This window comes from Eubalaena glacialis, chromosome 7 (genome assembly GCF_028564815.1).
Source record: "Eubalaena glacialis isolate mEubGla1 chromosome 7, mEubGla1.1.hap2.+ XY, whole genome shotgun sequence".
NCBI lineage: Eukaryota > Metazoa > Chordata > Mammalia > Artiodactyla > Balaenidae > Eubalaena > Eubalaena glacialis.
The window spans coordinates 57,100,410-57,116,439 of record NC_083722.1 but is presented as its reverse complement, the minus strand read 5'-3'; the positions used below and the strand labels follow the sequence as shown (position 1 = coordinate 57,116,439).

The window sequence follows — 16,030 nt, the reverse complement described above, 5'->3', positions numbered from 1 at the left end:
TTGATATCCATAATTTCTCCACCATTCTAGCTTCAGGTTCAGATAGGAATTAAATTTCCACCTACAAGGTTTGTGTTTCTTTGTGGAGTATCATACATCTCAAATAGCATGCAAGAGCCCCGGGTATAATATATGTTTGATTTATTTCAACCCCAAGCGATGCCGCACTGACGTCGCTTCAGTAGCGAAGCAAATGGGACTCGGGCCATTACCTGGATCCAGATGTGAAAAAAAGGAAGAAAGAAAATGTATTTTTAATCTAAAGATCGGTACTACACACATCAAACCATGCAGCCCCATTTACTAGGTAATTTGGGATGACAATTCAAAAATCCCTAGGGACAGAATTGGTTCATAAACAAGGCTAATTTCAGCCACAGAATTATATTTTCCAAAGCAGTTCTTCTCTTACAATCCCCAAGGTCAAGGAAGAAAGAAGAAAAGACAGGGGGGAAAAGAAGCCAACCATTCAAAAGCATCCAGAACGGGTGTCAGTTGGGTGATGACAAAGCAAAGACAGTCCAATCAGGAACCGCAGCTCAGGGTGCTCCAGTCTGAAGGGTGCTGGGCTTGCGCCCCCCTCTGGGTGCTTCTCCGTTCCACCTGCTGTGCTCTGTCTTGGGGACCCGCATCCTCCTCCTCCTCATTGTCCTTCAGCAGATCCAGGACACCTGAGAAGACGGTCCATCCTCCAGATAAAAAGTAGAACCTGCGGAAGGACACACAGGAAAAGGCCTGTCATGCTGGGGCCCAAACCAACTGACAGCTAAACGCCGATGTAGTCAAGGGCAGAGGGAAGAGTGACATTCCTCACCTCCTCCAGGCTGGCTTCCTGCCGCCTCTCCAGGAAGGTGGCTTCATGCTTGGGAGCAGCTAGTGGCGTGGAATCTTTGAGATGCTGTCTTGAGTGCCTCCGGATATCCATCACCTCTCAGGCCACGATCTCTCTGTTGACAAGAACATAAATCAATTCCCCTGCATCACTGGCCTATGGAACCTTGAGGAGAGGGAGACACAACAGAGCAACACAGACACACGGAAAGGAGGGGAGGGAGGACAGGAGAGAATAAACTCAGAAAGGATACTCTACCTGACTCCTGTCCCTGGGGTTCCCCTGGGCAGCCGGGTGCCGACGGGAGGCTTGAAGGGCTTTCTAAGAGTGCGCAGAGGTCTCAAAGGTCTGAAAGGTCGGGAAGCATCATTCCACTGCCGGGCGGGCACCTGAGCCCAAAACTCAGCTCCTCGAGAACCTCAGCCAGCCTCGCCCCAACTCTCCCGAGTGGGTCCTGCCACTGAGATACTATATAACAGAGAGCAAAACGCAGTGGATATTAGCCGGGGGTGGCAGCGGGCAGGGGGACAGGCAGGGCAGGAGGGGCGTCAACCACCACCTGGGCTTCTCTTTAGTGAGTTCAATCAGCTTCCAACTCTCCACTTGCCACCAGGTGACAAATCTCTAAGAGTGTCCCCCAGGCCAGTGGTCCACACCCTTTGGTCCCACCAAAGCATCCTTTGGCTCCTGAAGGAAGCTTCTGTCACAGTCAGGCTCCCTGCCTAGGGCAGCAGAGCTCCAGACCTGGAGTGAGACAGGCGCCTGGCTCCACATCTGCCCCTCCTCCCCCAGAGCCCAGGGCCACCCCTCTGTCCTTCACAGGACCTGTGTCCCCAGAACACGGGGTAAGGAGCACACCAGAAAGAATGGGGCCGAGAACCCCCGGAACTTGGAGAGCTACCAGGAAGGCGGAGAGAGGAAGGCATTCCAGAGACACTTATCCAAACAAACCTAGCTGCCAGTGGGTAGGGGCTGGAGGGGGTAGTTTGTCCTGGGCACACGTAATAAAGAGGGCACATTGTCTGTAGAGAATTTAAAAGTAATAATAAAACTAAGAGCCAGTGCGCTTTTCACTACGACCATGCACTCACTGGCAACTCTAAGCAGTATGGGTGGCAAAATACTCCTTCCCACCCAGACAGACCCCCCACTCCTTGGCCTCATCTCGCCAGAGTCTTTGCTTGTGCCTCTTCCTCCACCAGAAATCTGCTTCCCCCAATCCCACCCACTTCCAAGATCCATTTAAATGCTATGTCTTCAAGGAAGACTCTCACGACCCCCCTGGCTGGGGGTCATCCCTTCCCCATCTTAACTCCGAGGGCAGCTTATCTACATCTTTCATTTCTACCTTACACTAAACATGCAAAAGTGTTATCTTGCCTACTAATCACAAGAAGATACAGTGGAAAGTGTATGGGATTTGGAATCAGGCCTGGGTTAGAACTGCAGCTCTCACACTGAACTAGCTATGTGATGGTGGGCTGGTTATTAAACTTCTGTAGCTTGTTTCCATGTCTATAAACTGGGGAGACTCTCCCCTCTCTCACAGGGCTAGGCATTCAATTAGAAAATGCACACAAAATGTCAAGCCTGAGATAATAGACCCTCTAAAGTTATTTGTTTCTCTACTCTCCTTAAAGATAGAATCTTATTTTTTGTCCTCCCTTCGCCACTTCTGCACTACTTCCCAAGATGTCATAACATGTGGAAGGTATAGAAATGTGGAGGGTATTAAAAATGAGGGTATAGAATACCTACCACATAGGCCTGTTTGGAAAGTAAATGAGGGAATACTTGTTAGGCTCTTAGATCAGAACCTGGTACATGATATGAACGACAGAAAAGTATGTGAAATAAAACAGTCTTGTGGGTTCACATACAACTCCTTGACTCCATGAAGCACTTCAAATACAGATTATCAAGACCTTCCTTCCTCTGCTTCAAACTCCCTCCCACATTCCCCAAATAAAAATATCAGAGGTAAACGGAGATGGTAGAGTGTTTAGAAAATCACATGTTAGTGCTAACATACCGTTTCCCCCCTTTAGGTAACTAATGCATACTAAGAACACACAATGTGCCAGGTACCATGCTAAGAATGTTACCAAGAGTGTCTTATCTAGCCCTTCTCTGAATCCTATGAGGAGCTGCCTGACTATCCCTATTTGACAGAAGCAGCAACTGAGGCACAGAGAGGTTAAGTTACCGGCCTGTGGATGCACAGCCTGCGAGGACGGAAGCGTTCTGTGCCGTCTGGTTCAGGAATCACTGGCCACCATGGCTGCTGAGCTCTTGAAAAGTGGCTAATTCAAGGAACTGAATTTTAACTTATACTTAATTTTAATTAATTTAACTTTAGTCACACATACCCAGTGGCTGCCAGATTGGTGAGTGTGGGTCTATCATATCTAAAGACCTCACAGGGGCCCTTGTTTGATGTTGGCATCAACATGATTTGCCCTAGACATGAAGTCAGGGCAGAACCTTCATTGGGGCAGCGGGGCTGTGCTATTTACAGAGCCTAGGCTGTGGGGCAGACACACTTGACTTTGAAATGCAGGTTCTATCACTTACTGGCTGTGCCCACAGCACATTAGTTCATCATCCTGTGCATCTGATCTCTTTTCGGTTAAGGAGGCACAGTAATACCATCTCTAGGGTTAGTGCGATCAAGTAATACAGCATCTGAGAGCATTTGAAGAGTGGGGAAGGGAGGACAAAGATAAAAAAGTAAGATTCTACCTTTAGGAAGAGATTCTAGTGTTTATATATGTTTTCCCCTCATGCCCTGACTTAAGAACTTAATCACCACCCCTCCCCAAGCTAAACAAGGGTCCTTAATGTCAGTCCCCCTGAACCAAGTTCTCGTGTCCAGGCTACTATGATGGTGATTTGTATAACTGCATGGCAGCAGCAGCCAGCTCCAGGAAGAGCAATTGAGGACTCTGCAGTTTCTCTGTTCTCCCAGCCTCAGTTTCTCCACACCTCCTTCAGAGACCCCGGCACAGCCGCTGTCCAGCTCCCGCTCCTCAGGGGTCTGGGTTTCCCTCTGCAGGGCCCACCGGCTAAGTATTTAAGTTTGCATCATGCTAACGTCTTCCCTCTGTCCCCCAGCCCTAGAGGCACAGCTGCTCCCTGCTGTCACCCCTCTGGAGTCTCAGTTTCCCACCCCACCTCTTGGATTGTCCACTACTGGTTAACAAGGGATGGGGTTCAGGACACGTTCTGCCAGCATATGGCACCTTGCATATTGAATATGTGCAGCTGAAGGAGTCTGAGAAAACAGCAGCAGCAGTAAGCTCACTCTGCTCTCCTCCCCTCTCACTTCTTCCCTGAAACAGATCATAAAACCTTCCTGTGAGAGGTGCCCTCCCTACACCCGGAGGAAAGGAGCATTCTCATCTCCAAAGACAAAGGGATGCAGAGAAGAATCCCAGCAAACAGGCCTTGCTAAGTTCCCCCAGGTCACTGCGCTGACCTCACACTCCTAACCTGTCATATTCCTCCACCACGGCCCTCCCTTCACCACACACAGCACAGAAATACGCAGGTCTGTTTCTTCTGGTCTTCATTTCCTTATGAAGGCTCCATGTCAGGTAAAATGTATATTAATAAATGTGTATGCCTTTCTCTTGTTAATCTGTTCTTATCCCTTTAATTTTCAGACCCAGCCAGGGACCCTAAGAGGGCTGAGGAAAATGTTTTTCTCCCTGCACAAGTCTTCCTACTAATTCCTCCTGCTAAAGTAACTTGTGTAGCTTCTGTCTCCTAATCCAACCCAGCCTGAGACACCCTTTCCTCTCCCTCTTCCAGGGATAAACTGTCACCCTGCACATAAGGACGTACAAGCACGTCTACTTTTTCCCAGATAAAAGACATCAATAAATTATCAACATATTCTGACATCTCTATGCTAGATTCTCTCTGCCCAGCATCTAAATGCAGGACAGAAAAAGAAGTCAAGCACATGAAATCACATAATTTGACAGATTAGAGAGAGTAATCAAAGCCCATCTCCATGAATGCAGATCAGCACTGGGGACTCCTTGCAGGGGTGTGAGCCAAAGCCCGGGGCCCAGCGACCTGTGTCCGTGGACATATATTTATATATGTCCATATATGGACATATTTATAAATATATACATATATTTATATATAACATATATTTATATATAAATATATATATTTATATATACACACAGATGTATAGGTACATCTGTATATGTACCTATACAGATCTATAGGTACACGTTTATATACACACAGATCTATATGTACACATGTTTACATATACACAGATCTACATGTACACATGTATATATATATACACACACATAGATCTATACGTACGTAAAATTAAAGCATTTGCTGAAATGGCTGAAGTGACTGGAGCTGGAAAATGGTAGTTTTCTACTAACTTTTAGTTCCCCAGGAGTAACCCTAGGAGAAGGATTTGAGAGCTAATAGTTGATGGGGGCGTATTGGAAACACCAGTGGGAGGACAGGGAAAGGGCAGCGACCAGTAGAGGGGTGTCGCTGGGCCAGCTGTGGGTGACGTGGACACTGGGGCTCGAGCCCACGGGGACTCTGGAGAACAGCTGAGAATCATGTACCTCAGAACTACCCCGGGCTCCATCAGCTGCTGGTTGAGGATGCCCCTCAGGAAGAGGTGACACCCAGAGATTCCTGGACTGCCGTGCTCAGATGGTTTTTGGAGGAAACACTCATGCAAAGAGATGCAACTAATGGCAGTTGGAGGCTGGCCTCTGAAAGGCCTGAGGGATGAGGGCGGGACCCTGGCAGCCTCTGCCACATTTACGGTGCTGATGAGAGCCATGGCCTGGAAGGGGGGAGGTGGGAGGGAAGACTGAGGGAACTGCCATCTATGAAGACCTGAAGTGACGGGGTGACACTGAAGCCAGGACCACAGGCTTTCTCCTGCAGGTTCCTCGAGGGCTTGTGGCCCGGCGGCCAAGGGAGGGGGGTCCAGGCTCCCAGCTGCAGCAGACAGGAGGCAGGAGGCAGTTTGGAGTGAGGGTTCAGGCAGTGGTGGCTGCTCAGTTAGGAGGCCCATGGACTCACTCACTGTGCCTGGGCTGCAGGCCACATCGGGGCTGGCAGATAGATTGGCCCCATGTGGATGTGAGACCATCACTTGATCTGTGGCATGAAGTCCTTATTCATCCACAGGAACCATCGCAGAAGGACGAGAGCAAGACTGGCCGGGGATGCGATGGGTCAGCCTGTCCTTCAGCACCGCAGCTGGGTCGGGGAGGTGGGGTGACCAGCGAGCAGTGGGGATTCGGCCTGGTGTCCTTCTGTATTTATAAAGGATGAGACTGACAGCGCTGGCGGAGTGGGCCGGGGCGGTTGTGGTCAGTGCCTCTGAAGTGGATCTGCTGTGGAATAGGCTCATCTGGTACCGTGTTGTCTGTATACACCCTCCCCAGAGAGCTGGCAGATCTATATATGTACCTATAGATCTATGTATATATAAATATATGTACCTATAGATCTGTGTGTATATAAATATATGTACCTATAGATCTGTGTATATATAAATATATGTACCTATAGATCTGTGTATATTTAAATATGTGTACATATAGATCTGTGTATATATAAATATATGTACATATAGATCTGTGTATATATAAATATGTGTACCTATAGATCTCTGTATATATAAATATATGTCCCTATAGATCTGTGTATATATAAATATGTGTACATATAGATCTGTGTATATGTAAATATGTGTTCCCAGCCTATGTTAATTGGATTTATAAATAATGAATGATATATATCTGGCTGATATTTGAGCTTTCATGTATTTTGCATTGTGCTGGTTCTGTCTCTCCTGTAAGTTGATAAGATGCTCAAAGGCCAAGAGTGCATCACGTCCTTTTTCTATAATTTTACACCATGCCTGGCATGACGCTCTGCAGAGTGAATATTCAATCAGGGCCGACAGAGAGGAGGCCACAGAGGTCAGGTCTATTTGGTCCATGGGCTTGTCAAGGGTGAGAAAGCTCCTAAGAGAAGGAAACTGAGATGCTATTTTCAACTCTTTGAAGGATGAGCCTGGAAGCCCAGAATGGATGCTGGCACTGAGACAGGGCACAAGTCAGGACAGCAGGGTCAGGTGGTGCCCTCCACGCCCTCCAGGCCAGCAGGACGGGAGATGCTGCAGTCTCAGATGTGCTCTCTCAGCCCCTTTCTGAGTGAGAGTCCTGTCCAGGCCAACTGAGCCTGAGGGCCTAGACAAAGTCAGGTCCTTCCCCAGGAGACCTTCCCTGAAAATCCTGGCATTTTTGTTAAAAATCATTAGCCATCTGATTTATTAAGCACCTCAAAGTACATCACAGAACTGAGTGCTAATAGGTGAGGGACCAAAACAGGTAAAGAGGAGGCCCTGCCTTGACCCATCTTACACCCTAGAAGGGAAGATTGGGGGACAATTATCAGAGGCAGGTAGGACTGAGCACTAACACCCCTGACTACAAACACCCCCCTTTGCCTGGGGCTCTCAACCCTCTCCTGGCTCCACTATTTCCCTTCCTAAATAAAATAAAGTTTCATCAGCCATTCTAGACCTGGAATCGTTATTAACCAGCTCCCCCAGGATGCAAAGATTCTTTTTTTTTTTTTTTAACATCTTTATTGGAGTATAATTGCTTTACAATGGTGTGTTAGTTTCTGCTTTATAACAAAGTGAATCAGTTATACATATACATATGTTCCCATATCTCTTCCCTCTTGCATCTCCCTCCCTCCCACCCTCCCTATCCCACCCCTTTAGGTGGTCACAAAGCACAGAGCTGATTCTAAAGGACCTTCCAAATCAAAGAAAGGTGAAATGACACTCTGTTTCAGAACTGAGTATTTTGTTGCATTATTTTCTAAGCCTTTTACAATTGACAATCCAGATAAGGTATTGATTAAATAGATCACTCACATCTGCAGCTAGGCTGCTAGCAGAGGTCACTGTCACAGCCTTTCAGCCCTTCCTGGTTGAATCTGGTGCCTCACAAGGGAATGGCCACTCAAATCCCTGCACTCAGCCCCTTGCAGGGACTCTTGCACCCCTGCAGGCACGCGGGGCATCCTGCCCACAGGTTGCACCGTGCCCCAGCTCTGGGAACCTAAAAGAACATTTCTAAGGCTTTATCTGGAGAAATCACACCAACATATGGTTTTACATAAATCCTGCTAATTGAGAAAATTTAAATTCTATAGCAGCTTTCTAAAAATAATTCTAATTTGAATAGAAAGTCCAGCCCTTTACAGATCCCAGACTGGTTTGCTTTCTTTCCCCCATCACATGGGAACTTGAAGAAGCTACAACAGTGACAAGCAGACAGAGCAATGGGTAATTCATCTGGGAACGAACAATAAACAGCTGTCACAATGGCTGGAAAGAAGCCAGAATTAAGAAGGGTGTGGAGGGACGCATGTGACAACCAGAGACCTCTTCGCACCAAACGTGAAGACGCATAGCAAACTTCCTCTAACTGCAGCCTGTCTGCAGAGAAAGGCTTCCTCTGACAGCCAGATAAATTGACTTAGCCAACAAACCATCATACACATGAGATACATCAAAAACACACACAACAGCCAGGGCATGTGGTCTCAGAGTGAAGCTCTAAATGATCTTGCCAATTCACAAGGATTTTGCACACTCTTTATGGGAGAAATTCTCTACTAAACTTTTCACACGTGAGAAACACAATGCCTGTGGGATGTTTCATTACAGTCACCTTCAGAGCTGCAGGTCAACTTAAAGAGAACCATGGCAAAAGGGAAAAAGGAAACACATTCCATCAAGCTTATTTACTCTCCGGTTTCTTTGCATGCATGTTATGGGGCCATCACTGCCTGAGGATAACGTCACGTGTTGCCAATGACTTTACCCACAAGGAAGGAAGAACTGGGCACTTCCTTAAGAGCCATGTGAAAAATATTCCCTACTATCCCAAACTGTGCTCAAGTTTGCACTGAACTTATCATTGGCTATTTAAACTGTAGAAAGTTATCATTTAAACATGGCCCCTTGGTAGCCCTGTTAATGTTGAAAGTAGCTGCATACTAAAGCGAGGCTTATTTGAAGTCAATTCTAATCCTGCCTGGTCTCCAATCCTAAGGCAGTTTAACAAACATCTCCCCACCTTAGCTCTAAAGCAATTCTTTTCCTTCACCCCCATATTGCATCTGTCCTTGACAGTCTCTGGGTATTATGAATCAGGAATGGGCAAAGGATTATTAATTGTGTGGAGTGTTTTTATGATGCTGATGGTCAGTGCCCCAAAGAAGACTACAAACTCCTATTTGAACGTTTTAGACACATTCTTTTTTTTTTTTTTTTGCTAGAATCTCAATTTACTTTCATGGCAAAGATTTGCTTGATTGGTGATTACTTAATACTTTCACTTCATGTATGTCCATTCACTAGGTGAGCTCTAATTATAATGATCATTCATGAATTAGGTTTTGAAAATGTTCTCCAAGCTTAAGATTGTATCTTTTTTTATCTCAAAGAGGACTCAATCCACTGGCAACATCCTGGGAAACCTCAAGAAGTTAATGCACTCTATTATCAACCCCGGGCTCCTTCTGTTGAAGTGGAGATGACAGCTTACACCCTCCTTGCCTATCTTACTGCCCAGCCTGCCCCGTCTTCAGAAGACCTGTCTGTGGCTACACGGATTGTGAACGTTTTAGACACATTCTTGTCTTTAGCAACTGGAGTATAAACTCCCTGAAGGTTGAGCCTTCTTATGCATGTTCCTTTTGTAAGTCTCGTGATGCCTAGTACAGTGCTGGATGTTGAGTTAAGGTGACTATATTTCCTAATAAAAAATCTGAAGCTCACTGTAATAGGACATAGCTTTTTTTTTCCCCCTGTGCTATACAGTAGGTCCTTGTTGATTATCTATTTTATATATAGTAGTGTGTACATATTAATCCCAACCTCCTAATTTATCCCTCCCCCAACCTTTCCCCTTTGGTAACTTTAAGTTTGTTTTCTAAGTCTGTGAGTCTGTTTCTGTTTTGTAAATAAATTCATTTGTATCATCTTTTTAGATTCCACACATAAACAATATTATATGGTATTTGTCTTTCTCTTTCTGACTTACTTCACTTAGAACGGTCGTCTCTAGGTCCATCCATGTTGCTGCAAATGGCATTATTTCATTCTTTTTTATGACTGAGTGATATTCCATTGCCTATATGTACCACATCTTCTTTATCCATTCCTCTGTTGATGGACATTTAGGTTGCTTTCATGTCTTGGCTATTGTTAATAGTGCTGCAACGAACATTGAGGTGCATGCATCTTTTCAGATTATGGTGTTCACTGGGTATATGCCCAGGAGTGGGATTGCTGGGTCATATGGTAGCTCTATTTTTAGTCTTCTAAGGAACCTCCATACTGTTCTCCATAGTGGTTGTACCAATTTACATTCTCAACAACAATGTAGGAGGGTTCCCTTTTCTCCACACCCTTTCCAGCATTTTGTAGACTTTTTAATGATGGCCATTCTGACTGGTATGAGGTGATATCTCATCGTAGTTTTTATTTGCATTTCTCTAATAATTAGCAATGTTGAGCATCTTTTCATGTGTTTTGGGCCATCTGCATGTCTTCTGTACTAGGAGCTATCTTGCAGTGCTTCCAAACTGGGGTTAGACATCCCCCAAGCTTCCAAGGGTAGGTCCCAGAGAAGTGTCCCTGATAAGGATGGTGCCAATCAGCCTCCTCCCGAAGAGCTTCCACTGTTTCTCATTTACTTCTCTCCCACTTCTACTTGTAACCCACTGATTAAAGACAGAGGCTGGGAAGGAGACTGTCAATGCCAGAAAGCCACATGTGCAGCTCACTGATGTCAATACTGCAAAGAACCTGCCAGATCATCACAAAGGGGAAAGAGACCCTAGGAAGTGTCTGTGATTGGCCTCAGGACAAGGCATAAAGCAGACCCAGGAGTTTCTGGTCTCCTAAGCCTGATCACTTCCCTCTTGGCCCTTGCAGACTGTGGTTTACAGAGGACAGGTGGTGCATGTATCTCCTCAGGAATTCTGGGAGTGGAGCTCGCTGACTTGCCTGGGAGAGGCACCCAGGAAACAAGAGGGAATTCTGCCCATTAGTGAGAGGTGCTGGTGATCCATAATGGGAACTTACTGAGCTAATGTAACCTTAGACAATGCTCGGTTTTGATTGCCTCACCTACAAAATGGGAATACCGAATGTCTTCATGACACCAAACATTTTGTATTCAGACATGATGCTCATGCAGTTGGTCTAATCCACTGGAGCCATCAATGAGAAAGGCTCTTTTGCTGTAGTCTGAGGAAGGTTATTAAGGTCAGCTCCCAAAATGGGTTCAAGTGAGTTTTTGCATCCAAGAATATACCAGTAAATTTCCAATCTATCAATCTTTCCGAAGCTGTGACCCACAGGAATCAAGTTCCCAGGCAGGATATGAATACAAACAGAGTTCACGTTTGTCTGTGTGTGGTCTACCCAGATGCAAACAGATTACTCAACCAGGGCAAACACATGAGGTGCCAGCATCAAACCCAAATGGTGACAGGGCCAATTACAACTCCTCTCACCTTCCTGAAGTTGAAATGTCACTGACCCTGGAGAAATCCTCTGTCTATAAAAGCCCCATAAAAGAGGTACCACACCACTATGCCTTGCATTCCCATTCCCTCCTCAGAATGCCCTGAGGAGGAGGCCAGGGGAATAGCCCACACACTATGCTATGCAGCAAACCTGTAAATGCCTTGATTTTGGAGAAGAAATCTTTAATTTAATCCAGAAGTCACAAACTCACATGAACTCAAAGGCCCTGGAGGTAACCGAGACAATGAAGAGGGCTGGGTGGGTGCATGTGAAACCTGATATCACATGATTTCCATTCCAGTGGTCACTTGTCATGGAGGGATTAAGGCCTGGGGATGCCAGATCTTTCCATTTTTCAAAAGAAGTCAGAAATCTAGATTATTTATGGCAAGCTTCCTGATATTAAAATATTGGCAACTATAAATTTTTGTAATTACCATGCTGGCAAACAAGACACATCGAGCAGGCAGATTTGGCTTGTAAGTTACCAAATTCCTAGGTTTCCTCTATAGATAAAATTATAGAGGTAGAAAGAGTCAAATTGCAATGGTTTCAATGTAAACATATTCATAACCAAGAAACAAGTGTTTAAACACTAAATTTTACCAACATGGACACAGAGACCCAGAGAAAAAAGCAGTGTAGTCTGGTCCCTGCTGGTGGGTGGCAAAGTCAAAATAGAGAGCTAGGTTTCCTGACTCCTGGCCAGTAAACTTTTCCATGAAGCTCTAGTTCCTACTAAACTCTCGGATCACAAAGTGTTTTCTCTGTATTGGTTTCATCGATATATTCAATATTAACCAGTAGGCTGGTGCTATTTTGTTGTTGTTAATGACTAATGAAATTGATGTGACCCTGTCTTAATTTATATAAACCGGGAAGAGGCAGGAGGAAAAAACACTAACAGACTTTCTCTCTTACATAAAATCCAAAAGATAATTTATACTTTTCAACAAAATCCAAAGGATCCACTAATTTTCTTTTTTTAAAAACTACTGTATGAAGTGCCCTGCATTCTGGTTTATTATATAAAATTAGAATTCGGTTCTCTTTTTGTCTGACAGTTCTGAAACCAACGGTCCTCAGGACCACCAACAGTACTGTCTGATGTCTTCAGGGAAAGAATGATACTTAGGTAGACAAACAAAATTATCCCAAACCACTGTTTGTCTAAACAGGGCTTATGGATATCAACACTGTCAAGGTAAAACACTCAGGAATCCAACATTATCTTCTATGAAAGCAAAACTGCATAAAAATATTTGGAATGCTAGGTAAGAGTCAGCATTGTAAAGTATCAGCAAAATCGATAGTTGCCCAAACATAAAGTTCCCTTCAAATCTAAGGCTAAAAACGGGGCCCTATTTGTTAAAGTGTGTTTATTGGCTACTTTCTCTCATTCATCTGCACCTCCTTTCTTTCGTTCTTGTCTGTTCTTCACATCTTGTCTCCTGTTAGGACCTGATGCTCTAGAATCCCACTTCTTTCTCAGGTTCCCACCCCGGTTGCATGGCCACCACGTGGAGATCAGTCTCTTCAGAAAATCTGTGTGAAGCACGCACAGCATCGCCATTTAACCAGGCTCTGGGAAGACTCTTCTTTCAGGAAGTTCCCTCCTCTGCTTCCTCATTTGTTTAAAGCTTCTCATTTGTTTGAAGACTTAGTGAACACTCACGGGGTTAGACACTGACCCTACCCATTCAGGCCCATTCATCCAACAAATGGCACTCTTTGGTGGCCATTGTCACCTATATCTAAGTAGGCCCTTAGCTTTAAAGCTGCAGAAATAACAACAGTCATAAATTTAAGTCCTCAAGGCTTACTTCCAATCACCTTCTCTGTCTACTTAGCCCTGATTCTATCAGACAAAGTTAATCTCTCCTTGGCAATTTGGTCTCAGTCACCACAATTTCTTTTCACTAGTATTAAATATGTATTCTGTTACCTGCTAAGTTGCATTTTAAGCTCCTTGAGGAAAGAGACCAAGTACTATTGGCATTCGGAAACATTCCACCTAGTAAACACTTACTAGAATGTCCTATACTTAGTAGGTGTACTTGTAGTAACTTGTTGAATTGAATTAGGCCCAAATTCATGTCTGGTCATCATTTTAAAACACATCGACCTTTGAAGATTCTTCTCGGTGCTCTCACTGGAGAAAGTGGGGTGAGTTCATCACTGTGCTGGGCAACATGAAAAGCCAAATGGATCTGCCTGGCCTTCTGAGTTTGTTACACAACCGGAATGTGAAGCTGGTGAGAAATCACATCTTTCCAGGTTGGCAGATCCATGAGGACCCCGTGAAGATACTAACATATGAGCCCGACAGATGGGAGTAGGCATTTCCATTAAAGGTAATAGAGATGAGAAGGAACCTGTCATATCACAGGGCCTATCTGCCCAAGGAGAGGGTTCAATTAAAACGATTATTTATATATGTTCTGTAGAGCTGGAAAGACTCCATTCTTTATACCCCCTTGGGAATCTGGCAATGGACAAAGAGTATGTCCACTTTTGTGGGTGAAGCAAAGAGTAACTCAGTGAATAATCCCAGATCCCTTAGAGATTTAAGCTCTGTCTCCTGAGCTCAGACAATGGAATGTTTAGGCCACAGATTTCAAGACAAAGATTCTTTGGCAGGTTTATCTGTCCCTAATCAGAGTGTAAGAGCTAATGACAATGACATTTACTGTCATTTTCTAGGCATGGCTTTACAGAATGAGGCTATTTATTTCTTCCTAAATACAGATATGATTTAGATATTCAGTAGTGGCTTAACAATGGTTTCCTAGGCTAAAACACATATAAATAGCACAATAATTCCACTTAGGTAAGGTTTTTTTTTCATAAAATAGACCTGCTTATTAAAACAATTATCTTTCTTTATATTTAGTCAAACAATACACAGAGCAATAGCAAAGAAATTCAAACACCTAGTAGATTAGGTGCCCCGTTTACAAACCTTACACTGTTACCAGTCACTGCTCACTCTAAGCGTGATCACAGATAAACCTGATTGGACCTCCTGCCGCCTAAGTTTCTTACCTCTGTGTGTGTCTATGTGTGTCTGTGTTTTGGGTGGGGCTCTTTGCTCAAAAATCACCTACCCAGCATTATGAGAGTCTAACTCCACGTGGCCTTTCTTCATATTTAAGTTTTCACTTTCTCTAACATTGAAATTAACAGAAGAATACATCTCTCCTGTCTGCCAGACTACTTAGCACAGAATATTTCCTTTTTCCCTTTCCAGATTTCCTGGTTTCTCTTCTTTGCGTGGCTTTGGCAAAAAGGCTAAAACAGGCACTCTAGAGATATGGCCAATTTTGTGAACCCTTTTATAGTTTATTTCTAATTTGAGAAAGAGTTCTACAATGAAATTGAGTCACTCTGTTACTTTAAGGTTTTGTTGTTGTTGTTGTTTTTTAACATCTTTATTGGAGTATAATTGCTTTACTTTAAGGTTTACTCCACAACCCTCCATAGCTGCTGCTCACAGATACTACACTATTTTAAAAGTACTTGGAATTACTTAAATACTTAAGTACCAACCTATTTCAGAACTTTTCCATTAAAAACATGTAAATAAAATATTTTCTTTATACACATACACCACACACAAGCACACACAGTATTTAAGTGCCCATAGGAACACACTATATTAGATCCTCTGACATTTGTTTTTTCCTAAGAGCTTATATTAAAATAGGCAACACTGACTCAGACAGACAGATAGTGGGCACTCAGCAAACACTACCTCATCACCAGACTGTGAAGGACAATGAAATGCCTGTCCCATACACCAGGGGTCCCCAACCCCCAGGACACAGACTGCTACCGGTCCGCGGTCTGTTAGGAACTGGGCCGCACAGCAGGAGGTGAGTGGCGGGCGAGCGAGAGAAGCTTCATCTGCCGCTCCCCATCGCTCGCATTACCACCTGAACCATCCCCCGCTCCATCCATGGAAAAACTGTCTTCCACGAAACCGGTCCCTGGTGCCAAAAAGTTTGGCGACCACTGCCTTATACCACAGCCCCAGGGCTTCTGAGCTGAGAAGCAAAGATAGGTGTAAAACTGAGGAACACACTCCAATATCTAGTGACACTCATTTCCAGTAGGCTAAGGAGGCTGAAAAATCATAAATACTGAGCTTATCAAACAAAACAAAGAACCAGGACAACATGGCTTGAGAAATGAAAAAGGGAGATGGCTCAAAAGAAGCTAGAGATTATTAAAGGGAAAAATTCTGCTAATATTATCATAAGATCCAAATGAAGAAAACAGGAGTAGATGTGTAGATGATAAGTGGCTGCCCAGAAAGCTCTGATGAGCTAATCTTTCCAAAGGGTAAGAAGAAAGACAGAAAGCATGGGCAACGTGAAGGACACACAGTGTCAGAAAGGATGCGAAAGAACCAAACAATTTTCAGAAAAATATAAAGAAACACAAGCGCCTTTTTCTTCTATGAGTCCTACTTTTAAGCTCAAGGAGAAAAGGAAAACAAAGGTAGGGCAGTACAGCTACCTATAGCAGAGCAAATGTTCACAGCAGACAAGGAGCAGAAAAGCTCT

The 16,030-nt window shown here is 44.3% G+C and overlaps 1 long non-coding RNA gene across 1 annotated transcript in view; it reads right to left on the bottom strand.

The window, feature by feature from the left end:
- Positions 1-436: 436 nt before the first annotated feature.
- LOC133094586 (uncharacterized) overlaps positions 437-16,030 on the bottom strand; it is a 120,144-nt gene continuing 104,550 nt past the window's right edge. Inside the window, exons 2-4 of the long non-coding RNA XR_009701476.1 lie at positions 1,091-1,300; positions 815-947; positions 437-709 (exon numbers count right to left, since the gene is read on the bottom strand). This is a non-coding gene — a long non-coding RNA (uncharacterized LOC133094586). The remainder of the gene's footprint in view (positions 710-814; positions 948-1,090; positions 1,301-16,030) is intronic.